General features: G+C 41.8%; 2 protein-coding genes and 1 long non-coding RNA gene across 6 annotated transcripts in view; 1 reads left to right on the top strand and 2 right to left on the bottom strand.

Moving 5' to 3' along the window:
• Positions 1–19,295, bottom strand: part of LOC309714059 (uncharacterized protein) — a 146,719-nt gene that overhangs the window by 79,411 nt on the left and 48,013 nt on the right. The window lies entirely within an intron of this gene.
• On the bottom strand, positions 44–827 carry LOC309714915. The gene is made up of 2 exons (XR_014279088.1): positions 476–827; positions 44–265 (listed from the first exon to the last, which is right to left on the bottom strand). It is a non-coding gene; the product is annotated as an uncharacterized lncRNA (long non-coding RNA).
• Positions 10,330–19,295, top strand: part of LOC309714066 (uncharacterized protein) — a 67,581-nt gene continuing 58,615 nt past the window's right edge. The window contains exon 1 of the mRNA XM_082546181.1: positions 10,330–10,796. The gene's annotated coding sequence lies outside the window, so the exon portion shown is untranslated. The remainder of the gene's footprint in view (positions 10,797–19,295) is intronic.

Below are 19,295 nucleotides of genomic sequence, written 5' to 3'. Positions count from 1 at the left end.
TGATTTCCATGACAGAATTCACAACAACACAGACACAGGTCGGTTCTTTGAAACGGGTGTTTATTACTTGGGCCTTCTCTCCTTGGCTTCACCATCACCAGTACGGGAGGACAGGGAGCGATCTCACATTTAAAGTGATTACAGGAAGGAGAGATGGTGTGTGAGGTGTCCTCAGGAGACATCACCCCCGTTTCTTCCCTCACTGGGGATGTAGGGTCTGTCTGCCGGTAGCGCAGCTGCAGGGCGCAGCGCTAACAGCTGATCCCTAATGTAAACAAAGGAGCCATGCGCCGAGTGTCCAAACACGGGTGAAAAAAGTGGAGACAAAAGAAGAGAAAAGTCAACATAACTAGCACGAAGCGGTAATGCAAGATGGCAGGATCTGATTGCTAAAACATAAGTTAAAGGTTAAGAGAAGTAAAGAGGAAAATAAGAAAGAAGCTCAGAAATGAGCAGAGCTAGCTCTGCTCATTACCTGTTAGCTGCCATAACAGGTAACACAGTTAAGGTTTCAGAAAAAGTATTCTGTCGTTTGTTTGCTCGATCATGCCTTAAACACATCAAAATGCATAGTGGGATTATAATACAAGTGAATACTGTGACAAGCACTGGTACTGAATAGGCAATCACTTAGCAGCAAGGTGAATCGGTGATGCATTAGTGTGGTCTGCACTTCCTCTTCTTTGATTGGGTGAAATGAGTTGAAAGTAATTGGATGAGGGAACCATGGGGAGTGCCCTGCATAATTTCAATAAAACGCCGTTTTAAACGCCGTTACAGCTGGCAGAGAACGCCGTAAAAAACGCCGTTCAAAGATGCATAAAAACGGCGTTTCCGTCTGTCTTTGAACGCCGCTTTTTACGTCACTCGGATGGTGCGTTCAGGGCGCCATCCGAGTGGCGGAAAAAGCGGCGTTTGTCGGAACAGAACGCCGCTTTTTTTCGGCGTTTTGAATAATTAAACGGCGTTTTTTACGCCATTTCTTAACCAAACGGGTTAGGAAAGTGGCGATTTATGGCTCTAACGGCTTGCCATACATACTGGCATCACACGCGCGCTCTCAAGCATCAGTATTGTACAATTCTGGGCGTCACGTGAGTTAAGGGCGTTACCATATAACGGAAATCTCCATTGTTCTGTAGCAGTGGTTCTCAAACGTTTCACAATGAGTTTCACCCTTACGAGCGACATCACAGCACAGTAGTATAGGCAGTAGCGGTTTTTGATACGGGCGATTTTCATTTTCGCTGCACAACTAAAGCGTGCAATTTACTTTGTGTGCACTCAAATGGAGTCGAGTCAACCAGCGCAACCTCTGGCCAAGTACCATAGCCTACAGCCAGATTAACTTGTGACACGCAGTAGCGGTTTTTGATACGGGCGACACGGGCGGTTACCCATATCAAAAAATCGTGGTGTGGGTAGAGCTTGGTGATAGAACGATAATGATATGTATTGCGAAATAACTTTTTCTCGATAGAAAAATTAAACTATCGCGATAGACCTCGCCGCTCTTGTCCTCTCAAAAAAAAAAAAAAAAAAAAGCCAATCCAAATTAAGTAGCGCAGAGCCGAACCAATCACAGCCGCAGCATCACGTGACTTGTTACGTGCAGCACAAGCGCCAAGGCGCACATGTGTATTTGTTTGGGAAGCAGCCAGCCGGGCTGCCCAGGTAATGAAGGAAATGAGTTTGCCGATGTGAGATTATAATATTATTTTATGCCATGTTAGACCCCTAATTAAAGATTGTGAATGATTATGTAGTTTTAGTTTGCATTATTCTCCTGAATTAGAAGAAGGTGATAACTATTGCATTTGTTAAACTGAGTTGCATTACATTAGACTGCTGATTTGTTGTGAATGAATGATATTGTTATATGATGCATTATATTGCTGAGTTATAAGAAATACTGTTCGCAGAAAGTCATCGCCTTATTTGTCTGATTAGAAGAGAACAGAGCATACTGGAGTTTTCTGCCCCATCTCAGCAGGAGCAGATAAACGGGGAGCCAAGGTCGTAGCTTAGGCGCCGTGTGAGAGAAAGAATGTGAATGTTTAGGCTTTTATGATAAGGTGGGGGCACCAGAGGCTATAAGAGTTTGATCAATGCTCCACCATTTTGAGATCTGATGCTGTCTGCGCACGGTGTCCATCTCCCACGCGTGTGTTCATTAAAATCATCGTTTGACTCAACCCGGCCGGACCAGTGTTGTTATTGTGGTTTTTCCTCTTGTCTCCATCCCAATATTTGAATCCGTAACACCGACTAGAGAAAAATCAACCGAGAGCGTGAACAAAGGTTACCGAAGAAAAAAACAATTATGTTTCCAATGCTGGAGAGTTTGTCGAATGGAAGAGCCATAGAAGTTCCGTAGTGTGAAGGTATTTCGGCTATTTCAAGTCTGACAAAAAACAGAGTAGCGCGCACTGTAAATTGTGCCGAAAGCAAGTCTGGAAATACAATAAACCAGTGCATGCTCAATCTCTGACTGAAAGCACTAATTCGTCATTCGGCTTTGTCAGACTAAAGTCACTGTTAAAACTGTTTGAAAAGCTCAGCTATAAAACAAGGAGAGATAGAGAATTTCCTTTTAGTTCTCAGTTTATTTGATATTGACAAAAGTTAGTCAATTTTGTCTGTTCTTCTGTAAAACGAACTAAGATTTATTTTTAGAATTAAAATTTTGTTTCTAAGTGGAATTGACAATTTAGTCTGTTTCGTTTGTTCTATTTTGAAACTTAAACTCTTTAGCGGCTGCCTTTTGTGTAGTTTGCAATATTTGCCTTTATTTATCTGAAAAAGTCTCATGTTCCTTAAGTACATCTACCCTGTTGAACTTATTATGGGAAATAAATATTTAAATAAAAACAAGCTGCTGATTATTTCACATTTTACTTGTGAGCAACGGCACATTTAAATCTTACAAATATAGTTATTTGGCTTATATCGTGATAGATATCGTTATCGCCTGAAATGAAAAAAAAAAAACATATGGTGATATGAAAAAATCTTATATCGCCCAGCTCTAGGTGGGGGTTAGTCTTTGCTTAATGATTGTTTTAGTCTTAACCATCCACATTGCTGGCATTGCATCTTTCAATGCCAGCAATGCCAGGTATCAGTGCTCAAACCTTTTGTGTTTGTTTCCAATAAGTTTCCCACCTCGGGAAGCAAAAATGTGTTCTTTTACTTGTCAGGTGAACATATGAGACACTTTGACTCTTCAGTGCAGTGTGGAGCCTAACAAAGATCTGTTTTGTGTCCCAGCTGATCAGCAGGAGGAGAAGAGTCTGACGGAGCAGCAGAGGAACATTTTCAGCTACTTGGACTCAGCTCAGCCACTACAGAGAAAACAATGAGCTCAACACAGAAGGTGACAGACAGAGCAGGGCGATATGACCAAAAATATTTATCACGATATACATTTGAAAATGTGCGTTAATGATGTAGCTGATGATATAATTGACACTAGACAAAATACTTTACAACTCTAAAAAAACACAGTAATAACGACGGCCTGCTAGCATGCTCTACCACAAATAATGTTTGTTGTGTATCTGATGTACGAAAGCTAAACCAGTTCCACATCACGGAAGTTGCAGCATTTTTACAAACCAATTCTGGTTCATCTGTTTCATTCAACGATCCGCTTTCACCCTTCTAATTCTCCGTCGCTGCCATGTTTTTTCCTCCATGTGATTGTATATGACAGAAGACGAGCAACATCTGTTGTGGAAGCTAATGGGGTTCCTTATGAATAAACAAATAAACAAACATAGGATTTAATATCACTGAATAGTTATGTATAAATCTATACAAATTATAGAAATATGTAATAGGAAACAACAAAATAATATAAATTATAAAATAATATAAAAGTGTGTGTGTGTGTGTGTGTGTGTGTACACACAATCAGGAGAGATGGGCATGATTTTAAACACTGCTTAAACAGTTATGAATTATTTTTAACAGCAGGTTGGATGTAATGTGTTAGAACTACCAGCAGGTGGGGATAAGAGACCTTTAAGGTGTTTGGTGCCACACTCCACCTTCAGGTTTAAAACTAGTGTTAATGGAGGGAGTTTGAAGGTTGAGTTTGTTCCACGACTGCATTTCACTCACTGCCTCTGTTTGTATCTCTGTCACTGCAGGACCAACATGGAGCGAGAAGTCAGCGCTCTCAGGAGGCCGACAAACCTCACAGAAGAAAGAGAGAGAAAACACACACCTGTGACGAGTGTGGGAAGGGTTTTACTTTGAAGGCTAATCTAAAACAGCATCAGGTCATCCACACTGGAGAGAGACCGTTCAGCTGTGACTTGTGTGGAAAGTCTTTTTCCTGGAAGGTTGCTCTAAAACAACACCATCTCATCCACAGTGGAGTTAAAGCGTACAGCTGTGATCAGTGTGGCAGAGCTTTTACTCACAGTAGCAGCTTACAGAGGCATCTAGTTAGCCACTCTGGAATTAAGGCGTACAGCTGTGACGAGTGTGGGAAGGAGTTTACTGAGAAGGCTAATCTAAAACAGCATCAGGTCATCCACACTGGAGAGAGACCGTTCAGCTGTGACTTGTGTGGAAAGTCTTTTTCCTGGAAGGATTCCCTAAAAAAACACCAACTCATCCACAGTGAAGTTAAAGCGTACAGCTGTGATCAGTGTGGCAGAGCTTTTACTCAAAGTAGCAGCTTACAGAGGCATCTAGTTACCCACTCTGGAATTAAGGCATACAGCTGTGACATCTGTGGAAAAACCTTCAGTCAGATAGGGCACAGAAATATACACCTACGCATTCACACCAGACATGATGTGTACTGCTGTGAACAGTGTGGCAAAGAGTTTACAACAGACGAAAAGTTACAACGACACATGTTTACCCACACTGAGGGACGACCTTATAAATGTGACCTGTGTGAGAAGACTTTTAAATCTCCACATTACCTGAGACAACACCAACAGATCCACACCAGAAAGAGACTCTACAAGTGCAGTTACTGTGAGGTATGTATTTATATTGTTATCTTGTCATTTTAGCCTGACTGTTTGGAACAACTCTGCTCATTAAACTGTGTTAGCATGTTAGCAATTCTACTGCATGGAAAAGTAGCTCTGAGTGATTATTCAGATTTTCATGTCAGTTATGATTTTAGTATTACTGTAGTATTATGGTGGTAGTATTGTAGTTATTGCAGCCCAGTAAACTGAGTGTGTTAACTGAAACAGTCAAATGTAATTGGACGTCTGCAGAGATGCTCTTTATTTCAGGCGACGTTCAGGATAAAAGTGTTGAAGGACTGACTTACACTGTCTTTGTGTCTTTGTTTAGAAGCAGAGCGACACAGATGGATCCAGTTCTCAACCCTGTCATCACTGTGGTGGTGGGAAAGACTTTCATTGTGACCTTTGTGGAAAAACTTTCAGTTGCCAAGCTGACCTAAAAATACATCAACGTAGACACACTGGAGACAAAGTGAAATACTGCAAAGAATGTGGGAGAAGCTTCCCCACATCAGGTGACTTAAAACGACATGAACTGATTCACAGTGGGGTTAAAAAGCACCTCTGTGATCAGTGTGGGTCATCCTTCACCACTGCAAGGGAGCTTAAAACACACAAACGAGTCCACACAGGAGAGAAACCATACAAGTGCAGACACTGTGACAAAAGCTTCTCAGATTCAAGTACTTGTAACAAGCATGAACGTACACACATGGAAGGAAACTACAGCTGTGACCAGTGTGACAAGAGCTTCAGGAATCTCAGTTCATACTCCGAACACAAACGATCCCACGTTACTAATAAACTGTTTCACTGTTACCAATGTGCCCAAACATTCACCTCATTGTCTGCTCTGTGCAAACATCAGCGTGATCACTCAGGGCTGAAATCACTCCCATCACTGGATCACAGTGAATCTGAAGAGACAGAAAGATCCTCTGGTTTCAGTGTCAGACTCAAAAAGCTTGAGATCAGGCTCCACAGAGTTCAGATAGAATCATTTAAACTTGTGTTGAACTGAACTGGTTGCTGGGCTGAACTTCTACATAATACAGATTTACATGGGATCTTATTTTCTGTCGTTTTACTGAGTCAGTTTTGTCCTTTTTTCTCTGTCCTGGTTTTGCTCGTCTGTAAATAATTGAAACTCAGTCAAATAGTTCATTGTTCTCCAGCAAAACGTTTTGGAAACTCATGTTTAACCTTTAAACTCTGACATGTTTTAGCACACAAGGCTTCATCGGGGAGTTCACTCATGATTATTGACACTCACTGACTTTTAATAGTCATTCTATAAATGCTGTCCGTTTAAATGGTCTTACCTGTAAACACTGCTAAATCCACCGGATTCCAGCCAGAGTGGATTCTGGAGTCTTCCCACGCTCCTGTTAGTGATCCTCCATGTGGATGGATGATAACAACCTTCTGAACAATCTAGAAGGAGATGGCCCATATCTATGGGATTGATTTGTGCTAATAATGCCCATTGTATGGACTGATAACAGCCGAAGCGGGTGAATAAAGTCACCCAGTCGCTAGCTGTGCCATTACCCAGCATACACCACTCCATCCATAAATGCAATACACGATACAGAAGTAATAACTAAAATGAATTTATCTGCTGTTTCTCAGGTAGTTGTTTACATTACACAATATATTGTGTTCAGTATACGTCACTACAATGTGATTTCGGAAATGTATAAATATACAAACAAGAGGCTCTTCCGCGGAAATCTCTTGTCGTCAATAAACAACGATTAGGGAGCAGCATAGTATTCAATGGGAGGACCCTGCACGTCAATTCTCGATGCGAGGGGGGGTACCCTGCACGTCGATAAGTGAAGCAGAGGGAGCCTGACCATGTGTCATACATTTGACGAGTTGGGAGTGAGAACGTGTTGCTCTGACAGGTACAGTGTCAATTACTAAAACTGAAGGGATATCACGACTGGCATATGCTGCTCTCTCCTTACATCTGGATAAGAAAATTAGTAAAGACATTGACCGCATGCTCTTTAATTTTATATGGAAAAACCATACACATATTAGAAAATCTGTTGTGATGAATAACTATGAATCAGGTGAGCTTAACATTTTAGACTTTTCTACTTTAAATAACACTTTCAAAATGATTTGGGCTAAACATTTTCTTAAAACCCTACCTCTATCTGGAATTTTATACCATATCATATTTTCTCCTATTTTGGTGGCTTTAATTTTATTTTAAATTGTAATTACAGTGTTGGAAAACTCCCTGTAAATCTTTCATCCTTCCATAAGCAGGTCCTCTTAGCGTGGACCCTCATTTATAAACACAACTTCTCACCACACATATAACTCATCTGGAACAACAGAGATATTTTATTTCAAAATAAATCACTTTTCCTGGAAACTTGGGTCCAAAATGGGATCCTATTGGTGGCTCAGCTGGTTAATAAAGAGGGAGTACGACTTACTTACAATGAATTCCTTACACTATATAATTTTCCCATCAGTGTTTGGGAATTCTCCATGGTGCTTGGTGCCATACCCTCAGGTACTTTAATGTTATATAAAAACACTGACAGTTCAATATCTACCTCAGTCACTCTCCCTGATCCAGCTGAGTCAGCAGTGGGAAAAATCTGCTTTTCACAGGAACTTGGTAACAGCAATAAGAGAATACGTAGTTTATTCCAAGAAGATATCGTGTCTCTCCCATATATATAATATCTTACTGGAACCGACATGTTCCAGATATCACCTGGAAGACAGTCTGGATGAGCCCATAAATATCTAATTGTAAACAAGGTGAAGGAAATCTCATATAAAATTCTTCATAAATGTTACCCTGCCAGTCACTATATGGTAACATTTAAAAGACACATAAATACTAATTGAACTTTCTGTGGGGATCATCTAGAAACTGTAGCACATCTTTTTTGGTACTGTTCCTCTACACAGAGATTCTGGAAGGAATTTAGCAGTTTTGTTATTGTCCATATTTTAAGGGAGTTTTCTTAATGATGGGGAAATGTTTTATTCAGTTTCTTTAAGTTCTCCAGGAAGAATGATAAATTTTTTTTATTATACATTTCTTAATACGTTTAGCTAAATTTTCTATCCATAAATGTAAGTTTATTAATAAAACACCATATTTTTGCCTTTTTATAAGGATATGGAATTGTGCATACAATCAATATCAGACTCAACCAACAAAAAGGCTCTCAGAACAATATTTATATATGTTGATTTTTTTCGTGTACTCATGTAATTATTGTTTTACCCCTTGTTTTTTTATGTTCATGTTCTGTTCTTTCGTAAACTTCATCTGATGGCGCGTTATGGAAGCCTCGCTTCTGTCAGTCTGCCCCAGGGCAGCTGTGGCTACAAATGTGGTTTGCCTCCACCAGTGTGTGAATGTCAGAGTGATTGAATAGTGGCATTGTAAAGCGCTTTGGGTCCCTTGAAAAGCGCTATATAAATCCAATCCATTATTATTATTATTATTATTATTATTATTATTATTATTATTAGTTGAAAAACTGTCTAAAGTCTTTAATAAAATGATCAGCATTCTGCTCTACCAGGTGTAACAATTGAGTTTAACATCCAGCCATCCATGAAAACTGAATTTATGACATTTAATGGAGTTAGAAGTTAGCAGGAAGTTAGCTCGCTAGCTTCTATCTAAATACAATATAGTCAAAGGAGCTTGCAAAGAAAAGCGTCTGGACTTCTTTAAGTTACTTGAAGACGTTTCACCTCTCATCCGAGAAGCTTCTTCAGTTCTAAGGTCAAATGGTGGAGAGTCCCAGATATAAACCTAGTGGGAGTAACCCCCCACAGAGGGACAAAAGGACCCCCTGATGATCCTCTAATCGCCTGAGACAAGGTGTGAAACTGGGTGTGGGTCCCAATCAGCCAGAGTTTCGGGTGAGTTCATTGTGAAACCTGGCCCCACCTTATCATGCGAATTCCTGAGATCAGATGGCCCAGGATGTGAGTGGGCGTTAAGGCGTCTGGGAAGGGGTTTTGTCTTTCGGGTGAACCAGTTTTTGTCTGAGCGTGTTGCTGGGTCTGAAATGCACCGGGATGTCATGCTTGGAGAAAACTCTCCTGAGTTTTTCTGATACACCGGCTACATAGGGGATGACAATGTTGTTGCGTCTGTCCTTCTTATCAGGACATCTTATCTTGGTCCCTCTGTGGGGGGTTACTCCCACTAGGTTTATATCTGGGACTCGCCACCATTTGACCTTAGAACTGAAGAAGCTTCTCGGATGAGAGGTGAAACGTCTTCAAGTAACTTAAAGAAGTCCAGACGCTTTTCTTTGCAAGCTCCTTTGACTACGATGACCTGGATGACTGAGAACCTTCACAGACATAAATCCAATATAGCATGTCCTGACTGCGGGGTTTTGGAAACAATTTGAAACGTACAGCTCTGTTATCACTTCCAACATAAATGAAGACAGAAAACTAAAGTGACGTTTGTAGGGTTACTGAAGTTTGGCTAGCTGGTATATAATGATGTGCTACGTGACCGCTAGCGACACAGCCATGTTAGCATAATATAAACAAGCTAACTTTTTTTCCACTTGATAAAAGTTAACGTGAGTGTTCTCGGTGGTCAGGAACAAATGTAATCGCATGGCAGGATGCTGTAAAAGGACCAAACTTCAGCCAGGAGAACAACTGAGATAATCCATCCACAATACGAGGTTAGTCATTCATATACTGCTGCGTGGGCTGGGCTGTAGTTACATCCTAAGGTTTTAAAAACTGAGCTTAAATAAATGATTAGCGGTAATAAAAGCCGAGGGAGGTCAACAGTGATCACTGACTGTTTTAGGAGCTTTTTGAGATTAAATAGAAGAAAATACAAAACATTAAACATGTTAACAACACAAAAGCCATATTAAACGCAGACTACTTTAGGTCCGGAAGTAGGATTCGTCACATCATCACTTAACGACCGGATTGAAATCAGTTACACAGCGATTAAAAAGAAACAAAAATGGCAAGAAGCTGTTGTATTATTAACAGCAATAGCCGGTCACATGAGAGCTACGGGAAGCCGACGTGTAAAGAGATCGGTTGTTATCGGATTACGTCGTTGAAGAGAAATTGTTCAAGCCATGTTTCTGAAGTAACAAAGAGCCAACGGATGGCCTGGATTGCAGCCATTCGAAGACTAAATATAACGTCCCAGAACACTCCAGCTCACAGGTTAGTCTGCTCCAAGCATTTCCACAAAGGTAAGTGTTTTGTAGTAGTTAACATGTAATTTTTCATAACATAATTGGTGATATAAGTTACAAGCAAGTCTGGCGCTGAACAGAAATTGTTGCGCTATGGTCCTTTGTTTATTGTGCATAAATAGTGAATTGTCCTGACACAATATTGCGTTTCGCTTCTGTTATTATGGTACATTGACAAAAACATATACTTTTATTCACAGGATAAAACAGGTTTTTTTTGTATCACTAATTGCCCAGTACGATTACAGCATACAATATTATTGTCACTGCTACATTTCTGTGATGCGTACCAGAAATTATTTCCACTACTAATTAATTACTGTTGAGCTCAAAGGTCCTATTAATAAACTGTTAACGAATGTGTATTTATGAAGACGATTTGTGAGACTGGTAAACTTATGATACGTACGATGGTCTTTCAGTGCATTTCAAGGTCCTGCACCCATCCGTCGGTAAACTGTACCTGGGCTTGTTGCAGTGACCTGAAGTTACTAAAAACGTCATGAGTGTATGCACTCACTCCAAGAACCGTATAATTATAAATATGAGCGTGGTGAAAGTTGGGCAGCATGCTAACGTATTTTGTCCACTCTGTGTGCTCGTCAGGGTCTGACCCTTTCACTCGTTTGATTTTTTCCTCGTATCTTTTCTTTGACTTTTCATCAAGTCTGTCTTTGTACGGACCGGCATTGTTCTCCTTTGTTTTTTACATACCTTTTTTGGGGGGCAAAGAAAAAGCAAGAAGGTATTGGAACCGGAGAATGAACGTTTTGCGGTGCTGCAAATGCTTGCATTTGATTCATTGGTTTGATTGTTTTGCCACTAGTACCCGGCATGCAATGCGCGAAAGTCACGTGGTCTGTCAACCTCTATTCTGGGTGTCACGTGGGTTGCAGGTGTTACCATATAAGGGAAATTACCATTGTTCTGTAGCAGTGGTTCTCAAACGTTTCACAATGAGTTTCACCCTTATGAGCGACATCAAAGCGCAGTAGTATAGGCCTATTTAACACCACATACACATGAAGACGTTTCACCTCTTATCATCCGAGAAGCTTCTTCCGTTCTAAGGGTCAAATGGTGGAGAGTCCCAGATTTAAATGTATTTCAAGCTTCTTAAAGAAGTCCAGACACTTTTCTTTCCAAGCTCCTTAGACTACGATGACTGAGAACCTTCACAGACACCACATACACATATTTGCCAACATTCAAAAGGTGTGTGGGTGTGGGCCAGGTCCTTCGAAAATCTGGTAGGCTGGACGTGACTGATTGTGAGGTTGGACGGTCTAGCCTTCAGAATTGCATCACAACCTCTCTCAGTGGAGTGAAACTTTGCCGTCTGCTCCTTGCTATCTAAAATATAACCGGACGCATAAATTCTTGACCATCTCACACTTTTGTTTAATCAGTTTTCTGTTTGACGTGTTTTCAGCTGTGTGAAACTCCCAGAGGAACCCTCCCGAGGGAATAATAATGTTTTATTGTGTATGAATGCGAGAGTGAATGAATAGTGGCATTGTAAAGCGCTTTGGGTGCCTTGAAAAGCGCTATATAAATCCAATCCATTATTATTATTATTATTATTATTATTATTATTTATTTAATTTAATAACTTTGATCTCAGCCTAACTGATTTAGTCAGGAACAAATAAAACACTGAAAAAAGCCAAACAATAATATTTTTAAGTTGTCTGAGTCAGCGGTCCCCAACCTTTTTTGCGCCACGGACCGGTTTATGCCCGATAATATTTTCACGAACCGGCGTTTAAGGTGTCGCGGATACAACAAAATAAAACTAGTACTGGTACCGAAAAAAAGAAGATTTATTCATAACACACGTGAAAAGACCCAGGAATAATAATAATGGATTGGATTTATATAGGGCTTTTCAAGGCACCCAAAGCGCTTTACAATACCACTATTCATTCACTCTCACATTCATACACTGGTGGAGGCAGCTATAGTTGTAGCCACAGCTGCCCTGGGGCAGACTGACAGAAGCGAGGCTGCCATATCGCGCCATCGGCCCCTCTGGCCAACACCAGTAGGCAAGTAGGGTTAAGTGTCTTGCACAGGGACACAACGACCAGGACAGAGAGCCCAGGGATCGAACCGGCGACCTTCCAGTTACAGATACGATTCCCAACCCCCTGAGCCACGGTCGCCCATTAAACAGAGTTAACGATAACAAAATAACACTGAAAACCGATATAAACCCTGAAAACCATACATTTCACACCTGAGCCTCAACTCTCGCAGCCGGTACCAAACGACTCACGGACCGGTACCGGTCCGAGACCCGGGGATTGGTTGAAACAATGACGGCTCGTGCGATCTGACACTGATGTTCCTTGAGTATGAACTTCAGCTTGGATCTCTTTAGAAGTCTTTCTGGGCTCTTTTGTTACCTTTCGGATTATCCGTCTCTTTGATCTGTCATCACTTTTCCTCCTGCGGCCACATCCAGGGAGGTTGGCTACAGTTTCATGGATCGTAAATTTCTGAATAACATGTGCAACTGTAGTCACAGGAACATCTAGCTGCTGGTAGATGGTCTTATAGCCTTTAACTTTAACATGCTTGTCTATGATTTTCTTTCTGATCTCCTGAGACAACTCCTTCCTTTGCTTCCTCTGGTCCATGTTGAGTGTGGTACTCACCATGTCACCAAACAACACCTGGAGTCCTATATATAGGCCCACTGACTTATTACAAGATTGTAGACACCTGTGATGCTGATTAGTGGACACACCTTGAATTAACATGTCGCTTTGGTCACATTATTTTCATTCTTTTCTAGGGGTACCATCATTTTAGTCCAGCCCTGTTTCATCCATTTATTATTTAAATAATTCAGTTGAAGCATGGTTGAAAAGCAATGTCTGATTTTCATTGGTTAAGATTCATAGAATTTTATTTATTATTACTGTTGTCAGATTAAAGTTTTTTTCTGTGACCATTGTGAGTTCTTCTTTCATTGACTGAAGGGTACCAACAATTTTGTCCACGTCTACAGCGCTACTCCCTCGGACCAAGAAACTCCTCTCTCGGGCCTGGGTGACGGTATTGCTCTTGAGCTCATGTAGAGCACACTGTCCTTGCTAGGGACGTTTGACGGCAGATTCCTCTTCACTCAAGTCTTCCTCCGACAGCTGGCTTCGCCAATTCACTGTTGCTGGCTGCAAAGGGTTACTACTCACTTGCAGAAGGGGCCCCCACCACTGGCAATAAGCTGCTCTTTATAGAGGACTCATGCTCGGGGAGACGTTTTCTGGTACACTCTCTCTCCCAGAAGAGCCCCGGGAACGCTTGTCGTCTTTGCATACCTCCACAATTACATATTGTTTAGTCTTTAAAAAAAATTGAGATTTTCCGTTTACCACCAGAGAGAGACTAAGTACTACTAGTGGTATGTGTACCACAGTTTGAGAACCACTGTTCTAAACCATGCTGTGAAACTCCTGGGGACCACCCCTTAAGGGTGAGATTAAAAGTATATGTGTATGACTGAGGGGCTGCCCCTCAGATCTGCTCTGGGAGAAACATAAGAATGTAGAAGAGGTGAAGGGATTGTGTTTTTAAAAAAAATAAACAAGCAAATACGTTCGATACAGTGCTTTCGGTTCTGTAGGCATATGTATCGAACAATACAAAATCTTTTATTTGTTTTATCAACTTTTCTTCCGACGATGCTGTCTGTGTTGAGCGCTCAGTGGATCTGCGTTCGACTACCCCGCCTAGGCTGCACTGTCGAGTGCAGATCCACTGAGCGCAGCGCAAGCTAGCAAGACAGAAGCCAAGCTCGTTGCAATATGGCAACTGCCTCAACGCTACCCGAAATTGAACCTCCCCCACCTTCATTCAGATCTGGCGTTTGAAACTATCGTGATGTTCATGTGAAGCATGACCCTGATGGTAAGCGCGTCATGGACAAAAGTAAAACAGTATGTCCGATGTGCCACGCAATGCTCAATTGGTGGGAACTAGTGCGTTATCGCAGTTAGCTTGTTAACGTGTTGATGCCGTACAGCCCCACGCACACGATCCATGGTAACTCGTTAAGGGAGATTTGCAGCGTTATGGCGTTAACGTCATTTTAACGAGTTTAACGCTGACAGCGCTAGTGGGAACACAACGAATATGACTGCACATTTACACCGACATCATCCTAGTGCAAAGACAAGTGGAAGCAGACAAAAACAACAAGCACGCATGCTACAAACTTTACCCGAGTCATTTAGGCAGCCGTTAGCACATGATTCTCCTTATGGGGACCTGATGTTTAATATGCTGCTGAGAGTATAGCCCAGAAGAAGCGTATAGAATAGCTTTTTTTTTGGAAAGAGCCATTTCTCTGTAATAAACTCTTTTCCAAAGATGAGCGATTCCTCAATCAGATTTATTTATTTATTTATTTTTGTTGTTTCATCAACATTAAATTTAAAAACTGTACTTTTGAGTTAAAATATATATTTATAATTTTAATAAATGACAAATTAAAAAGGCATGAACATTTTTTTTTGTATCGAAAAAATATTGAACTGTGACACCAAAGTATCGAACAGAACTGAACTGTGAATTTTGTGTATCGTTGCACCCCTAGTTGGAGGTAAAAGTGCTACAATGAAAAACATTTCAAGGAAATGTAAAAAAAAAATGTATTCCAGGATAAAACTCAGCTGTCTTTGTCTTATCGGTGCAAATCGTTGTGTCGGCCCACTGGGCATTTGATTCTAATAACAGGCCTCAGTCTCTCCTGCTACTGGTCTGCATACTGCTAAATTTGGTATCCGTGCTCAAACCTTTTGTGTCTGTTTGCACACCTCGGGAAGCAAAAATTTGTTGAACATATGAGACACTTTGACTCTTCAGTGCAGTGTGGAGCCTAACAAAGATCTGTTTTGTGTCCCAGCTGATCAGCAGGAGGAGAAGAGTCTGACGGAGCAGCAGAGGAACATTTTCAGCTACTTGGACTCAGCTCAGCCACTACAGAGAAAACAATGAGCTCAACACAGAAGGTGACAGACAGAGCAGGGCGATATGACCAAAAATATTTATCACAATATACATTTGAAAATTTGCGATAACAATGTAACTGACGATATGATTGACCCGAGACAAAATACTTTACAACTCCACGACTTTATTAGTGCAAAAAAAACCCCCCATTAATGTATTTTCACTTAAACCAACAGCTGTTTTTTATGTGCATTAAAGTTATATAAAAATTTAACAGTGCAAATACAAATGTCTTGGAGCAAATGTCAGCCAATTTCCTCTGGAAATGCCTTTTGGTTAAACTGTCAGCAAGCCATTTGCATTTGCACTGTTAATTTTTTATATAACTTTAATGCTGGACCCAATGCAATTTGCATACCGCCATAACCGCTCAACGGACGACGCCATCTCCACTGCACTCCATCTTGCCCTGACACACTTGGACAAGAAGGACTCACACATCCGAATGCTGTACATAGATTTCAGCTCAGCATTTAACACGATCATCCCCCAACAACTGATCGGAAAGCTGAGCCTGTTAGGCCTGAACACCTCCCTCTGCAACTGGATCCTGGACTTTCTGACCGGAAGGCCTCAGTCAGTACGGATCGGGAACTGCACCTCCAGCACCACCACACTGAGCACTGGGGCCCCACAAGGCTGTGTGCTCAGTCCTCTGCTGTTCACACTGCTGACTCATGACTGTGTAGCAACACACAGTTCAAATCACATCATTAAATTCGCTGATGACACGACCGTGGTGGGTCTCATTAGCAAGAACGATGAGTCAGCGTACAGAGAGGAAGTGCAGAGACTAACGGACTGGTGTAAGGACAACAACCTGTCTCTGAATGTTGACAAGACAAAAGAGATGGTTGTTGACTTTAGGAGGACACGAGGCGACCACTCACCGCTGAGCATCAACAGCTCCTCTGTGGAGATCGTTGACAGCACCAAATTCCTGGGCGTACACCTGGAGAAGGACCTCGGCTGGTCCCTCAACACCAGCTCCCTGCACAAGAAAGCCCAACAGCGTCTCTTCTTTCTGAGAAGACTGAGAAAGGCCCGGCTTCCACCACCGATCCTGACCACCTTCTATAGAGGAACTATTGAGAGCATCCTGAGCGGCTGCATCACTGTCTGGTTTGGGAGCTGTGCCATATCAGACCGCAAGACCCTACAGCGGATAGTGGGAACAGCAGAGAAGATCATCGGGGTCTCTCTACCCTCTATTGAGGACATCTACACCACACGCTGCATTCGCAAAGCCACCAGCATTGTGGCTGATCGGACACACCCCTCTCACACACTCTTTACACTCCTGCCATCTGGAAAAAGGTACCGAAGCATTCGGGCACGCACATCCAGACTGTGCAACAACTTTTTTCCACAAGCCATCCGTCTCCTCAGCAAAAAGGGACTGACTGATAAACACGCACACACACACATACACTAACATTATCACTCAGCTTAACTCAAATACCTCAAAACATTGAGACTGGACTGACTAACCAACACAAGCGCAAACACACTGACCTACACCACCAAACCATCGCACACACCAACCTGTAAATGCTCTTTTGCACAATATTATTACTAGATATATTATATATTATTATTTTTTTGCACTAACTTGTCTTGTAGCACCTTGGTTCCTGGAGGAACGTTGTTTCGCCTCACTGTGTATTTTTAAACTGTATATGGTTGAAGTGACAATAAAGTTGAACTTGAACTAATGCACATAAAAAACAGCTGCTTGTTTAAGTGAAAATACATTGATGGTGTTTTTGCACTAATAAAGTTGTCAATTATATCGTCAATTATATTGTTTTCACAAATTTTCAAATGTATATCGTGATAAATATTTTTGGTCATATCGCCCTGCTCTACTTTCATGTGTTACTGTTTAGGCTTAAATGTGTTTGATGTTTGGTTTCTTTTTCTTAATGTAAAAAACCCTTAGGTTACAATCAGACATTTTTCTTCACTGAACCAAGCTGGTCATTTTACCAGCTCAGCTCTAATTCATATGACAGATAATATATGGTATAAACATCTAGATGATGGGAAAGTGGTATTCTTGTACTTTAGTGCTGCATTTGATTTGATAAATGATGATCTTTTGATTGATAAACTAAAATGTTATGGATTTTCACCAGCTGCTTTGTGCTGGATGAAAAGTTATTTGGACAGAAGATAGCAGAAGGTTTATTGTAATGGTTATTTCTCAGTTACGAACTGCGGTTTACCCCAAGGCAGCTGCCTTGCTCCACTTCTCTATTCAGTTTCCACTAATGATCAGCAATATGTCTTGACTTAATCTTGGGTAAATAAACAGTATGTTTTGTGAGACTGACATGCTTGATTCAGCTGAACAGTGTCTCGTCGTCTCTTTGCTGAAATGCACTCTCTGTATGCTCTTTGTGGATTATAGCTCGGCATTTAACACCATTCTTCCATACAAACTGGACGCCAAGCTAAAAGAACTAGGGCTTCCTCACAGCACCTGTAAGTGGATCAATAGCTTCCTCACTGACCGCAGACAGAGAGTGAGAGTGGGATGTTACACATCTCCAGCCCTAAATCTAAGCACTGGGTCGCCACAGGGCTGCGTGCTTAGTCCACTGCTCTACTCGCTTTATACACACGACTGCGCCCCCACCCACCAGAGCAACACCATTGTAAAGTTCGCAGATGACACTACTGTGGTGTGGCTCATATCTGGGGGAGATGAGTCTGCCTACAGAGATGAGGTGGAGCGGCTGTCTTCATGGTGCAAGGATAATAACCTTCTCCTAAACACGAAAAAGACCAAAGAACTCATAATTGACTACAGAAGACACAAGACAGAAATCCAACCACTAATCATCAGCGACGACCATGTGGAGAGGGTGGCAGAGTTCCGCTTCCTGGGAGTCAGCATAGAGGGAAACCTATCCTGGAGTGTGAATACCTCTGAGCTACTGAAAAGGACACAACAGAGACTGTACTTTCTGAGAGTGCTTAGGAAGAACAACATCACACAGAGACTGCTGGTGTCTTTTTACAGAGCCTCCATCGAAAGCATACTAACGTACTGCATAGGCATATGGTACGCTAGCTGCACAGTGGCTCAGAGGAAAGCACTCCAGGGAGTAATCAACGCTGCCCAAAGGACAATCGGCTGCCCTCTCCTCAAACTGAAAGATCTACACAGTTCTCGCTGCCTCAAAAGAGCCCATAACATCATAAAGGACACCTCACACCCTGGACACTCCATGTTCGAACTGCTGCCTTCAGGCAAACGGTATAGAACAACACACACAAGGACTAACAGACTCAAACACAGTTTCTATCCAATTGCAATATCATGTCTTAATGCTACAAAAAGTAGATGACTCTCATTGCCCTGGTTGTCATTTGTGCCCTTGATGTTGGAATGCTTTTAGACATGTTTTGTTGGATGCGCTAACAAACTGATTGAGTGATTGATAGTTTGAGTGGTATATCAACTAGGTTATATGTTGAGTGTCTGTATGGGGCCTTAGGCCTGGATTGCGTGGGTGTATTTACCGTATGAGAATACTGTATTTTATATGTATTTTTATCCTTTATATCCTATCTATTATAGTTTTTTAAGTATTTATCTTTCGTGATGTTGCACTGACCGGAGACATCTTTCAATTTCATTGTACTTGTGACAATGACAATAAAGAATATTCATTCATTCATATTCATTCATTCATTCATTATTTATATTCATTCACTCTGTGGGATCCAACTCGAGTCCCAGGCGCTGAAAGGTGGAGGCAGAACACACTTCTCCGAACGGGCTCCGGAACTGTGTCCTAGAGTGAACTTGGAGCCCGGGCTTGTCCGGCTCCGATCTCCCCCATGGGGGATGTTAGGCATGTTGTTCTTCTTGTGGTCCGACTGCTTGGCTGGTGATGGGGCACCCTGAGCAGCAGCAGGCGGGACATGTTTCCTGGGCCAGTGGGTCTTAGGGTTCTGTGATCCTAGGGGACCCTGGGCCGCGACCTGCGGGGCTGGGCGGCGAGGGATTTTAAACGTCGGC

This window comes from Aulonocara stuartgranti (genome assembly GCF_965226115.1).
Source record: "Aulonocara stuartgranti genome assembly, chromosome: 9".
NCBI lineage: Eukaryota > Metazoa > Chordata > Actinopteri > Cichliformes > Cichlidae > Aulonocara > Aulonocara stuartgranti.
The sequence above is the reverse complement of the archived record's forward strand: the minus strand, read 5'-3'. Positions and strand labels throughout refer to the sequence as shown.